Consider the following 12,700-nt stretch of genomic DNA (forward strand, 5'->3'; position numbering starts at 1 on the left):
CAACCCAGAAGTGGCATTTACTGAAGGCTGCGGGGGTGCGGGGGGAGCACTCTCCTAGACTCAAGGGAAGGTGGAAAGCCTTGAACCGAGCTAGTCAGGCCACAGGCAAAAAAGACCCTCTGAGACCCGCCGCTGGCACTGCCAACACTGGGCCCCAAGGCCACGAGTCGGGCTGCCTTTCCCTGGAGAGACACAGGCCTGGTGGGTGCCTCTGACTGGGGGAGCTTGGCCAGGGGCAGAGCCTTGTGGCCAGGGAGTAGAGGGAGGCTGCCCAGGATCTCACTGTGGGGACCTCGCCAGCGAGGAAGAGACAGGGGAGCTGTCCTCAGTATCGCACGCAGATGTTGTCGTAAGGATTAAGAGTTAATCCAGAGCGCTCATACACAGCTGGCGGGAAACCTGAGAAACTGTCTGGTGGAAACCACCGGAGTTGACATACGCCAGGATTCAGCGGTGCCAAATGAGTGCGCACGTCCACCAGGAGGCATGCACAAAATGTCGCCAGCGTCACGCGGACTCGCCAAAACCTGGATGCCACCAAAGTGCCCACCCACAATGCATTGCACAAAGAGACAAGGACGGTGGAACGGTACACGGCTGAGAGAAAGAACTGCCCGCAGCGACACACGGCAACTGGGACAAATCCAACAACACCAGGCGTGAGAAGCTGGCGCGCAAGCCTGGAGGCTATGTGATTTCACCTATTTGGACTTTAAAAACAGGCTAAATGAATGTCTGGTATTAAACATCAGGGCAGCAGTGCCCCCTTGGAAGGCAGAGGCAGAGGGTGCGAGTGGGGTTTCTGGGGCGTGGGGAGCGTGCCCCTTCCCCACCTGGGGGCCGGTTTCTCCTGTGCGCTCCCTTTGTGAGGCTTCGTCGGCTCTGCGCTTTGGATTTTGAATTGTTCTCCAGGCATGTTATACTTCAATTTAAACAATAACATTCAGGTTTAAGAAAAAAAAAAAAGAATTAGTCCATGGAAACACTTGGCATAGTGCCTGGCCCATGGTATGGGCTGAATTGATGTCAGGTCATTGTTATTATTCTCTCTCCCACCCTCCAGACACCTCCACCCTCCTCCCGAGGCTGGAAGAGACAGATGTGTTCCCAGCCCTCAAACCCCTGCAGTGGACAGAACAAGTGCCCTAAGTCCAGGGGGTGCTGAGGCCATTTTGGGGTCCCTGCGCTCTACTGTTCCCAGGGAGGTGGGGAAAGGCCGTGGGAAGCTGCCCCGCAGTGGCACACCGAGGCCTGTAGCGGTTGAGCAGGTGAGCAATGGGAGCTGGTGGGAGGAAGGGCACGCGCGGACCTGGAGGCCCAGGGGTGAGAGACGGGCCTCCCAAGGGTCCCAGAGGCCGAGGGCAGGAGGGGAGCCGGTGGGGGGAGCTGAGGCCTCCGGGGAGGCGGGCAGGGATTTGGGGCTCATGGCGAGGACAGCAGTGAGCCAGTGAGTGGTCCGTCAGTCTGTTGGGGACAAGAGTAGGGATGTTTCCATTTTTGCACCTGGCTTCAGTGCAGGGAATGGATGAAAAGGGAGAAGGAAAAAATTCTCAGTCCCAGTTAGGTGACTTTGGGTGGTTCCTGGACAGGGTTAGGGCAGGACAGAGGGGATGGAGAGGAGTGGAGGATTCTTGAGACACTCTGGGGCAGGACAGGATGTGGGGATTGTCCCGGGGATTGTGGGATTGTCCCGGGGCTGGGAGGGAGGCATGTGGGAGGGAGGCGGGCAGGAGGTGGCCAGGGCCTTGGTGTCCACGTGGCTGAGAGGGACCTGCTCTGAGTCGGGCATTGTGGGAGGAACAGGATGGGGTATAACTCGAGTTTGGGGAGCAGAGGAAGAAGAGAAGCGCCTGAGACACAGTAGGCAGGAGAAGCCCAGGGAGCGTGGGGTCAGCGGGGAAGGGAAAGTCACGCAAGCCCAGAGGGAAGCGCGTCTACAGAGGCTGCCTGTCTGGCCGTCAAATTCAGAGGAGAGGCTGAGATTAGGAGAGGGTAGGGGCCATGGAAGGAGCGTTTCTGGGGCCCAGTGGGAAGGGGAGGGGAGGGGTTGATAGGGGTGGATGCAAAGACTGGGCTGAGGCCAAGCCCGATAGAGGTGTGGGGCCTGGTGGGCTTAGCTAGTCCCTAAGTTTCCAAAACAATGCACAGACCCACTCAGCAGGCCCTGGCGAATGGAGGACTCTGGCCCACGGGGAGGAGTCAGCCCAGCCCGGGGTGATGTGCCTGTGACAACAGGCCAGCATCATGTGTGTGAAACCCTTGCATGACCTCCCGCTTGTAGGTGGGGTTGAGTAACAACAACAACAATGACAACAGTGAAAGCAGCTGTGGTAGGCATTATCCCAGCCAGGAATTTTCACTGCCTCTCTCTGGGCCAGCGAGACATGCCCCACTCCTTTGCCATCAGGCTCGGCCTTGGGACTTGCTTTGGTCAATGACACGTGAGCATGATAAGAAGAAACCTTTGGAGTCATAGCATAATGCTGCGGGGTCATCGTTATCTCTGCCAGGGCACAGGCAGGGTCCCAAATAAGCGCTGCTCCTTCCACCTGGGTCTTAGGGTGGAGATGACGTGGCACAGAGCTGCAGCCAACCCATGATGGGGGCCGTGGGAGCAAGAAATAAACCTGGTTGTAAGCCCCTGAGATTTGGGGGCTGTTTGTTACTGCGGCGTACCTTAGCATCAGCGGACAGATACAGCAGCTGGTGGATTTGGATGGCCAACTATGCACCAGGCACTGCGTTGGGAATTTTAGATAGATTAACTCAGTTAATCCTAAAACCTCTCTAGGAGTGAAAGCAGCCAGACAAAAAAGAGTACACACAGTGTGATTCCATTTCTAGAAAATTCTAGGCCGGGCACGGTGGCTCACAGCTGTAATCCTAGCACTCTGAGAGACTGAGGCGGAAGGATCGTTTGAGCTCAGGAGTTCAAGACCAACCTGAGCAAGAGCGAGACCCTGTCTCTACTAAAAAATAGAAAGAAATTAGCTGGACAACTAAAAATATATAGAAAAAATTAGGCAGGCACGGTGGCGCACGCCTGTAGTCCCAGCTACTCGGGAGGCTGAGGCAGGAGGATCGATTAAACCCATGAGTTTGAGGTTGCTGTGAGCGAGGATGATGCCACGGCACTCTAGCCCGGGCAACAGAGTGAGACTCTGTCTCAAAAAAAAAGAAAATTCTAGAACATGCAGACTAATCTATAGTGACAGAAGGAAGATCAGTGGCTGCCTGGGAGTGGAGTGGGAAAGAGAGGGGCAGGAGGGAGGGATGGCAAAGGGGCCCAAGGAAACTTTTGAGGTGACCGACAGGTACCTTATCTTAATGTGGAGATGGTTTCATGAATATATACATGTCAGAACTTGGAAACTTGAAATATGTGCAGTTTATTATGCCAAGTACACCTCAATGAAGCTTATTTTTTTATTTTTTGAGGCAGAGTCTCGCTCTGTTGCCCAGGCTAGAGTGCCATGGCATCAGCCTAGCTCACAGCAACCTCAATCTCCTGGGCTCAAGAGATCTTCCTGCCTCAGCCTCCCACAGTGCTAGGATTGCAGGCATGAGCCACCACACCCTGCCAAAGCTATTTTTAAAAAAAATCAACTCTATTAGAATAAAATTGTAGGCCAGGCAGGAGCCTAAGCTGTTTCAGGAAGAGGCCGGCTTGCTCTTGGCGTGTCCCGCGCTCAGATCTGCACAAGACCTGGCCCCAGGACTCGCTGTCTATAGGAGAAGCTGGGCCACAGGCCTGGTGGTCACTACAGCCTTCTCCAGGCTTCTGGGGACTGGGGTCTGAGCCTGGCTGAGGTTCCAGGGAAGATTAGGCCAGAGCCTGAGTCCAACACTAGTGCCCTGGGGTGGGGCAGAGGGTGTGGACAGTGGCAGGCTTTGTATCCTGGCTGTGACACCAGCTGAGTGCGTAACTTCTCTGTGTGTCAGTTTCCTGTCTCAGGACTGTGGTGAGGGGCCCTGGAGCAATGTGGGCCAAGCTGGGTGGGGCCCCCAAGCCTCCAGAGGGCTGTGAGGTGGAGAAAGTCCAGGCACACAGCAGCCTGGGGGATCTCTGAGCCCGAGAGAACCGTCTACCCCAGCAGCCGGCCTCAGCCCTCCCTTCCTGGCAGCCGGCCTTAGCCCAGGCTGGGTGCTGAGCCTCACACTCGGGTCCTGCCCCCGGGGAGAGGGGCAAGGGGGTGTTGCTCCAGATCTAGGGAAAGGCTGATGTGTTGTGGGGGAGGGGAGGCAATAGGCTGCCTTGGGTGGAGTCCTGAAGGAGGTAAACAATTTTCGGGGAGAGGGAGATGATGACATCTCTAAAAGGCCAATCCGGCTGGCAGTGGGCAGAGGTTGTGGTGAGGCCGGAGGGTCTGCCAAGGAGGTTGGAGCAGCCAGTGAAGAGCCACCAAGGCCATGCGCACGCCCCTGATTGGACAGGGGACAAGGAACAAAGAGCCTGGCAGTGGTGACACCACCGGGCAAGGATGAGGATGGTGGGAGCAGGTGTAGGGACCGGATGGCAGGGGCAGCTTTGGACACAAGCGTGCAGCGCCCCCGGGACACCCAGTCCAGATGTCTGCAGGGAGCCGGACCTGTGGAAGGGCTGGGCCGGGCGTCCCAGGCCACGTTTGGAAAGCAGGCTGTCCAGGAGCTGGGGAACCCAGGGCAGGGGCGGGATGTCTGTGATGGGAAGAGAGGGTACTCCAAGGTTTGTGGCTGAGGGATGCAGGTGAGCATGGAGACGACAGGGTGGTGGGGCTGGAGAGACGGGGGAGTGAGTGGCAGATGAGGCCTGGGTGGCTCAGGCCAGGGCAGGGCCAGCCGAGGAGGGAATGAGGAAGTGCCTGACTGGGACAGCTCAGAGCAGGCCTCCCAGATACCTGGAGGGTGGCCTGAGGGCAGGGAAGGATGCCTGGCGATTTTCTCTGGGAAGCTGGAGGTAGGGGAAGCTGTGGGGTGGGGGGAGGGGTGGGCAAGTGGGTGGAGGCCGAAGCCCCTTGCCTAGAGGGGACGCACTGGGGGTATGAGCATTGCCAGGCTGACCAAAGGCAGACTGACACTTGACTGAGATACTGAGATTCCGTCCCTTCTTGGTGGCAGCGGGGATCTAGTCTGCTGAGGCCTCTTTCAGTTCAGGCCAGATGTTGCCAAATGCTGCACAGGGTTTTTTTCAGTTAACTCTTGCAACAGCTCAGGGAGGGACTGTCCCCATCTACAGAGGAGAAAGCTGAAGGCTCAGGGGCTGGTCACTGTCTGTCTGACTTCAAAGCTGGCCTCCCGCTGAGCACCCCTGGGCTCCCAGCCCCGACCTGGGCAGCCACACAAATACAGGTGGAGCCCGTGGTCCCATGCTTGGAAGGGACCCCACCTGGGGTTGCAGGGCTCAGCTCTGCCTCACTGCCCTGCCCAGCTTGTGGCCTCAGGGACCTCTGTCCCTCCTGCTGGGCTCCAGTTCCATTCTGTCCCTTCCACAGCCTGGGACGGCAACAGGCCCTTCCCCACTTCCTGAGAAAGTTCCCCAGAAAATTTGCTCTCAAAGCTACTCCTTGGCCTTCTTTTTTTCAAAACAATGTGTTTTTAATCAATTTTATAATAAGATGCAGAGTTCTTGAAAACAAAAGCAATGAGAAATTAAAAAAAATAAAAATCTTAGCTGCAGGAAATGCTGACTCTAGCACCTCCCTCCCCACCCAGCAGCTGCCAGCCCCCCTCCCTGTCTCCCTCCCGACCCTGCCCTCCAGGACCTGCCTCTCGGAAATATCCCAAGCTGCCCCTCTGCAAAGCCGTCATTGTCACTGCCGCTGCTGAGTTCCTTGCCTCTGGAGAGCCCCTGCTGCCTCCTGCCTGGCTCCCTTCCAAGCCTGGCCCCAAACTGTCCCCAGGGGCTCCCTCTAAAAGGCAAATCTGACTCCATCAGGGTCCTTTCCTCAAAATTCATTGGGGATCCAGCATCCCTCAGGAATAGAGCCTAAACTCCCAGCACGGCATTCAAGGCTCCAGTGGCCAGTGCCTGATCACCCGGCCTCATCTCCCATACGCACCTGGTCAGTCCCCTGCCTTTGCACGTGCAGGTCCCTATGCTTGGGGTACCCTTCCTTCTCCTGTCCATTGAGCTATTCACTCCTTCCTTAATACTCAGCCCAAATAACTCCCTAAAAACTTGCCTTCTGCCCTCCCTCGGCACGGTGGGGCCTCTTCCCTGCTATCCTGACAATAATGCAGATCGAATTCACCGGATCCGTACCAAGTCCTGTGCTAGGTGCTGGTGCACAGGCCGAGCCCCTGCGCCCGAGAAGTTTATCGTCCCTGCTGCTGTTGCCCAGGTAGACCAGGAGTCCCCTGCAGATGGTACCACCTGTATCCAGGGAGCCCAGCTTGGTGCCCGCAGGCAGCGTGTGCTTCTTAAACGCCGGTCGATCGACCAGAAGAGTGAATGATAACCACACCACCACGACACCCTGCTCCTTGGGACGGTGGGCGGTGTAGGCAAGGGACTGTGAGAGAAGAGAAACAGTGCTTTAGGTCTCCAAGGTAGGGGACCCCAGGAGTCCAGACCCCTCTCCTGCCGCCACCACGCTATTTCTGAACTCATGGGAGAAGGAGGTTTGGAAACAGCTGCCCCTGTCCCCACCCAGGGACTCCAGCCTGGAGGAGGGGATTTGGGGGAAAGTCCCCCACCGAGCTGCCTCTGACAGCTGGTCCCTGCCACACCCTACATCTGCCACCCTCTCCCCAGGGGTGCAGGGCCATGGTGTCAGGAACAGGATGAGCAAGGCAGCATTCCTAGCCCTGCCAGGCCCCTATTCTCACCCCCTTCCCCAGCCTCCCTTCCTGTTTTCAGCAGCATTTTAATGATACGGTTTTGGTGGTGGTGCGTGGTTGCTACAAAAATAGCATGTTTATTCTAACAACTCAAAGAATACACAGGTGTATACGGAAAAATGTGACAGTCTCTCCCCCTCTCTCCTGTCCCCAGTCCACCCCCTGCACCAGGTTGATCTCACTGAGGCCAAGTGGGTTAATCATCTTGCAAGTTCACCTCCATTCCATCGGCGCTCCGTTCCGCACTCGTGACCATGCACAAGCACAATGCACCTAGAGAGAGTTCTTTCTTATGAGCATGGGGTAAGATGAAATGTATTACTTCAACTTGCTTTTTTAACTTAAAAATATTACTATGGGCATCATTCCAGGTTGATAAATACAGAAGTCACTCATTCTCCTTGACTGCTCTATATTGTTTCCTGCGGACATTTCATAACTCGTTTAAACAAGGGCACTCTTGGACACTTGGGCTGTTTTTCTTCTGTAACAAGGAACCCTGCAATAAAGTTCCTCTTATATGCATTTTATAAGTGTTGGTTTCATTCCCTCTGGTTTAAGATAAATTCTCCAAAGCAGGATCCTGGGTGAAAGGGTATATACATTTAAATTTTAAACAGGTCTTGCCACTTTACTTTCTCAAACAATCAGAGCAATTCACAAGTCCCCCAGGAGTATATGAAAATGCCAGCTCCCCACACCCTGCGCAATTCTAGGTGTTAGCAATTGGCCTAAACCTTTGCCAAGATCGCGGGTGAATACTGACATCTCATTGTTTTGAAATTGTGTTTCCTGAATGTGACTAAGGCCGAACACCTTTTCAGGTGTCAGTGGCTTTTATTTCCTCTTCCGTAATTTTTTTTTTTTTTTTTTTGAGATAGAGTCTCACTCTGTTGCCCAGGCTTGAGTGCTGTGGTATCAGCCTAGCTCATAGTGACAACCAATCCTTCTGCCTCAGCCTCCCAAGTGGCTGGGACTACAGGCATGCACCACCATGCCCGGCTAATTTTTTCTATATTTTTTAGTTGTCCAGCTAATTTTCTTTCTATTTTTAGTAGAGACGGAGTCTCGCTCTTGCTCAGGTTGGTCTTGAACTCCTGAGCTCAAAGGATCTGCTCGCCTCAGCCTCTCAGAGTGCTAGGATTACAGGTGTGAGCCACCGCGCCCGGCCGGCCTTGAAGGACCTTTTTGAACATTATTGATATTAATCTTTTGTTGCTTATATGTTACAAATATTGTGCAGTGTACTATTTGCCTTTTGCCGTATAGACGTTTGTATATACTTAAAATTTTGTCCTTTTATTACAGAAAATTTCAAACACACTCAAAAGTAATAAGAACAGTAATAGTGAAGACCCAATACACCCATCTCTGAGCTTCAACAATCACCAACATACAGCCCACTGCTGTTCCCCACCATAAAGGATTCCCTTTGACTTTGCTTGTGGTGGTTTTTGCAATGCAGAGATCTTTGCTTTTATGTAGTCAAATCTATAAATCTTTCCTGTGGTGGCTTCTGGACTTCCTAGAAAAGTCTTCCTACTCCATGATGATTAACAAAACAAAACAAAAGATATTCTTCCAGTACTTCTAAGATATGATTTATTGTTTTTAAATGGTGGCATAGGGTTTTTCATATGGAGGACCATAAGTACCTAATCAACCCCCATTACTGAACATCGGGCTGTTTCTGATTTCCCCTATTTTATTTTATTTATTTATTTGAGACAGAGTCTCGCTTTGTTGCCCAGGCTAGAGTGAGTGCTGTGGCATCAGCCTAGCTCACAGCAACCTCGAATTCCTGGGCCCAAGCGATCCTTCTGCCTCAGCCTCCCAAGTAGCTGGGACTATAGGCATGCGCCACCATGCCCGGCTAATTTTTTCTATATATATTAGTTGGCCAATTAATGTCTTTCTATTTATAGTAGAGATGGGGTCTCACTCTTGCTCAGGCTGGTTTTGAACTCCTGACCTCGAGCAATCCACCTGCCCAGGCCTCCCAGAGTGCTAGGATCACAGGCATGAGCCACCGTGCCCGGCCTGATTTCCCCTATTTTAAATCCCACTGTATGGAGCACCTCTGACTTCTCCTCCCATCTGGATCATGTCAAAGCAAACCCCAGACATCAAATCATTTCACCCACAAATATGCAAGTTTAAAATTTTTATGTTATAAGACCTGTTAATCTTCTATTCCTTTGTCTTGACTTTTAATTTAATATAATTTGTATTTTGTATAGATAGCATATTCACATGGTTCAACACTCAAAAGAACAAAAGGTATGTTGAAATACCTGTTTCCCATCCTGTTCTCCAGTTGCCGTTTCCCTCCTGGGGAAGAACTGATGTTATCAGTGTCCCTGTCTTTAGACTCATCATATGCAGGTATGATAGCTAATCACATGCCTACTGCTTTTTCCATTTAAAGTATAATTGATAAACTATTTGAACACTGCTCTGTATCCAGCTTTTATTACTTGTCAACAGAAAAGAAGATAAACTTTGTAAAATAATTTAAGGAGGCTAATTGTGAGCCAAATTTGAGGACCATAGCCCTGAGACCCACACCCAAGAAGCCTTGAGCAAGTAGTCTCACAGTGGCAGTGTTACCGTTGGGTTTTACACATTTTAGGGAGACAGGGATTACAGGGAAAGCCATAAATCAATACATGGAAAGCATATACTAGTTTGGCCCAAAGAGGTGGGACATCTCAAAGCGGGTCTTAGAAGTCATAGGCTTTGTGCAAAAGACTAGGAATCACCAGAAAGGAATGCTTGATTCAAGATAAGGGTCTTGGCCAGGCTCAGTGGCTCATGCCTGTAATCCTAGCTCTGGGAGGTCAAGGGGGGAAGATTGCTTGAGCTCAGCAGTTCAAGACCAGCCTGAGCAAGAGTGAGACCCCATCTCTACTAAAAATAGAAAAAGTTAGCCAGTCAACTAAAAATGAAACAAAAAAATTAGCCAGGCATGGTGGCACATGCCTGTAGTCCCAGCTACTTGGGAGGCTGAGGCAGAAGGATCGCTTGAACCCAGGAGTTTGAGGTTGCTGTGAGCCTGGCTGACACCATGCCAGTCACTCTAGCCTGGGCAACAAAGCGAGACTCTGTCTCAAAAATAAAAGAGATAAGGGTCTTGGCCAGGTGCGGTGGCTCATTCATGCCTGTAATCCTAGCACTCTGGGAGGCCAAGGTGGGTGGATCGTTTGAGCTCAGGAGTTTGAGACCAGCCTGAGCAAGAGCGAGACCCCATCTCTACTAAAAAAATAGAAAGAAATTAGCTGGACAACTAAAACTATATATAGAAAAAATTAGCTGGGCATGGTGGCGCATGCCTGTAGTCCCAGCTACTCGGGAGGCTAAAGCAGGAGGATCACTTGAGCCCAGGAGTTTGAGATTGCGGTGAGCTAGGCTGACACCACGGCACTCTAGCCCCGGCAACAGGGTGAGACTCTGTCTCAAAAATAAATAAATAAAGATAAAAATCTTCTATCTTTCATGTGATGCTATGCTAGAATCAAGTTAGAAAGTAAACCTTATCATAAAAACTTGTTTACTGAGATTTTATCATTTGTAGGCATGACTCACCAGACCCCCTTAGATGGGGGGCAAAGAAAAAGATTAGAGTTCAGTCCTCATACTTAACAAAGTATCTTGGAAAGTGTTCCATAAAGAGCATTCTAGTTCTTTTTTATAGCCATATGCATTCTATGGGTTGGGCATACAATAATAGTTCATCCATCCCATCTCCACTGGTAGACAGATTATTTCCGGCTACAAACAACGTTGCAGTGAAAAGCCTTTTATGTTACTGTTTCACTTATGTGTGAGTATAACTACAGGATATATTTTTAGAATCACAAGTATTGTGAAGTACGAGTGTTGTCAGAGCACTCGTGTTTATATGTTTGGTAAATATTGCCAAATTTCCTCTATTGAGTTTGCGTCAGTTTACAGACCAAAGAGCAATGCAGAGGGTACTGTTTTCCTGCTGCCCTTGCAAACAATTACGAAACTTTTTTTTTTTTATCTTTCCCAGGCTGATAAGTGATCTAATATATCTTTTGTCTTCATAATTTTCATTTATCTTTTTTTCTTTTCTTTCTTTTTTTTTTTAAGAGACAAGGCCTCGCTCTGTCACCCAGGCTGGAGTGCAGTGGTGTCATCATAGCTCACTGCAGCCTGCAACTCCTGGGCTCTAGTGATCCTCCCACCTCAATCTCCAGCCTCCAGAGTTCTTGGAGTGGCAAGAGCCACTGGGAGGACTCTTTTATCTTATTAACAAAGTTATTGAGCATCTTTTCACATGTTTTATGGACCCATCTGATTCTTCTTTTTTAATTAACTGTTTCTTCATATCTTTTGCCCATTGCCCCACCCCCAATTTGAGCCACAGTTGGTTCATTTTCAAATAATTTGTGAATGCTCTTTATGTATTATAGAAATCAGCCCTTTGCCTCTATTGTGAGTTGTAGTTTTTCCCTTAGAGTCTTTCTTTTGACTTTGCATGTGGTGGTTTCTGCAGTACAGAAATTTTAATTTTTTATGTAGTCAAATTTATTAATCTTTTCTTTTGAGGCTTTAGGTTTTTTATACTTAGAAAGGCCTTTCCCACTTTGAGGGTTTTTCTTTTTTTTAACAAAAAACAATTCTCCCAAGATTTCATCAAGTAGTTATAAAACATGATTTGTAAAAAATAGTGGTATGGTATTTCATCTTATGGGAGGACTGTAATTTATTAAACTAATCCCCTATTGCTGAACATTTAGGCTCTTCCTCCTACTACTGGTTTTCTTTTTGTTTTTTTGAGACAGAGTCTCGCTTTGTTGCCCAGGCTAGAGTGAGTGCTGTGGCATCAGCCTAGCTCACAGCAACCTCAGACTCCTGGGCTCAAGCAATCCTTCTGCCTCAGCCTCCTGAGTAGCTGGGACTACAGGCATGTGCCACCATGCCCGGCTAATTTTTTCTATATATATTAGTTGGCCAATTAATTTCTTTCTATTTATAGTAGAGATGGGGTCTTGCTCTTGCTCAGGCTGGTTTCGAACTCCTGACCTGGAGCAATCCACCTGCCTCGGCCTCCCAGAGTGCTAGGATTGCAGGCGTGAGCCACCGCGCTCGGTCTGGTTTTCTGATATTGTAACACTGCAGTGCAAAGCCTTACACGTAAATACTCTGCTGCCTTGGGCTAAATTTCTGAAAGTGACCTCCATTCCTATCCCCAAACTGCCCTCTCAAAAGTTGGGTTGCACTTCTGCCACCAGATAACTACTTCTATCAAAATCCTCGCAGAGTCTGAGGTAGAAGAGCCGGACCCAGGGTGGAAGATTTTCTCCTGGCCTGATACAGCATTTCCTTGGCTTGTCAGTCACAGAGGAGATTATGCCAGATATGATGGTGGAGAGGGTCAGGCATGCATGAGTCTGGAGGGAGAGGGAGAAAACCCAAAATAGCCTCTGGGTCTTACTCAGAGCCTACTTACTCTTACTTTACATACAATTCTATAACCCAATAATTTATAACCTGGATTTTAAGATCACAGCAGCAAATTGCAAAGGTGAAGCAAGGCTGCTACTTAGAGGCACCCTGGCCCACTGTGCAATTTCCAAAGGCCAGGCAAGAACAATAATAATAATAATAATAATAATTAAACAGTCAGTCTAAAAGCAATGAACCTGGACCACGCCGTGCAGGGCTAAACTGTCCCACGGACTTGTTAATGGATGAGGAAGAGCTGATTAGATTGGATAATCCCTAAATTTGCTTCTAAACCTGAAATTCTGAAAGTCACCTTGATATCGTGGTAGGCAGAATAATGACCCCCTTGCCAAAGGTGCCTGGTCCTAATGCCCCGAAGGTGGGCGTATGTCACACTATGTGGCAA

General features: G+C 50.2%; 1 long non-coding RNA gene across 1 annotated transcript; it reads left to right on the forward strand.

Annotated features, from left to right (window-relative positions):
• Nucleotides 1-3,371: 3,371 nt before the first annotated feature.
• Nucleotides 3,372-9,779, forward strand: LOC142871899 (uncharacterized). Its single transcript, XR_012920077.1, has 3 exons — nt 3,372-4,936; nt 6,974-7,122; nt 9,137-9,779. It is a non-coding gene; the product is annotated as an uncharacterized LOC142871899 (long non-coding RNA).
• Nucleotides 9,780-12,700: the final 2,921 nt, after the last annotated feature.

This window comes from Microcebus murinus, chromosome 7 (genome assembly GCF_040939455.1).
Source record: "Microcebus murinus isolate Inina chromosome 7, M.murinus_Inina_mat1.0, whole genome shotgun sequence".
Taxonomy (NCBI): Eukaryota; Metazoa; Chordata; class Mammalia; order Primates; family Cheirogaleidae; genus Microcebus; species Microcebus murinus.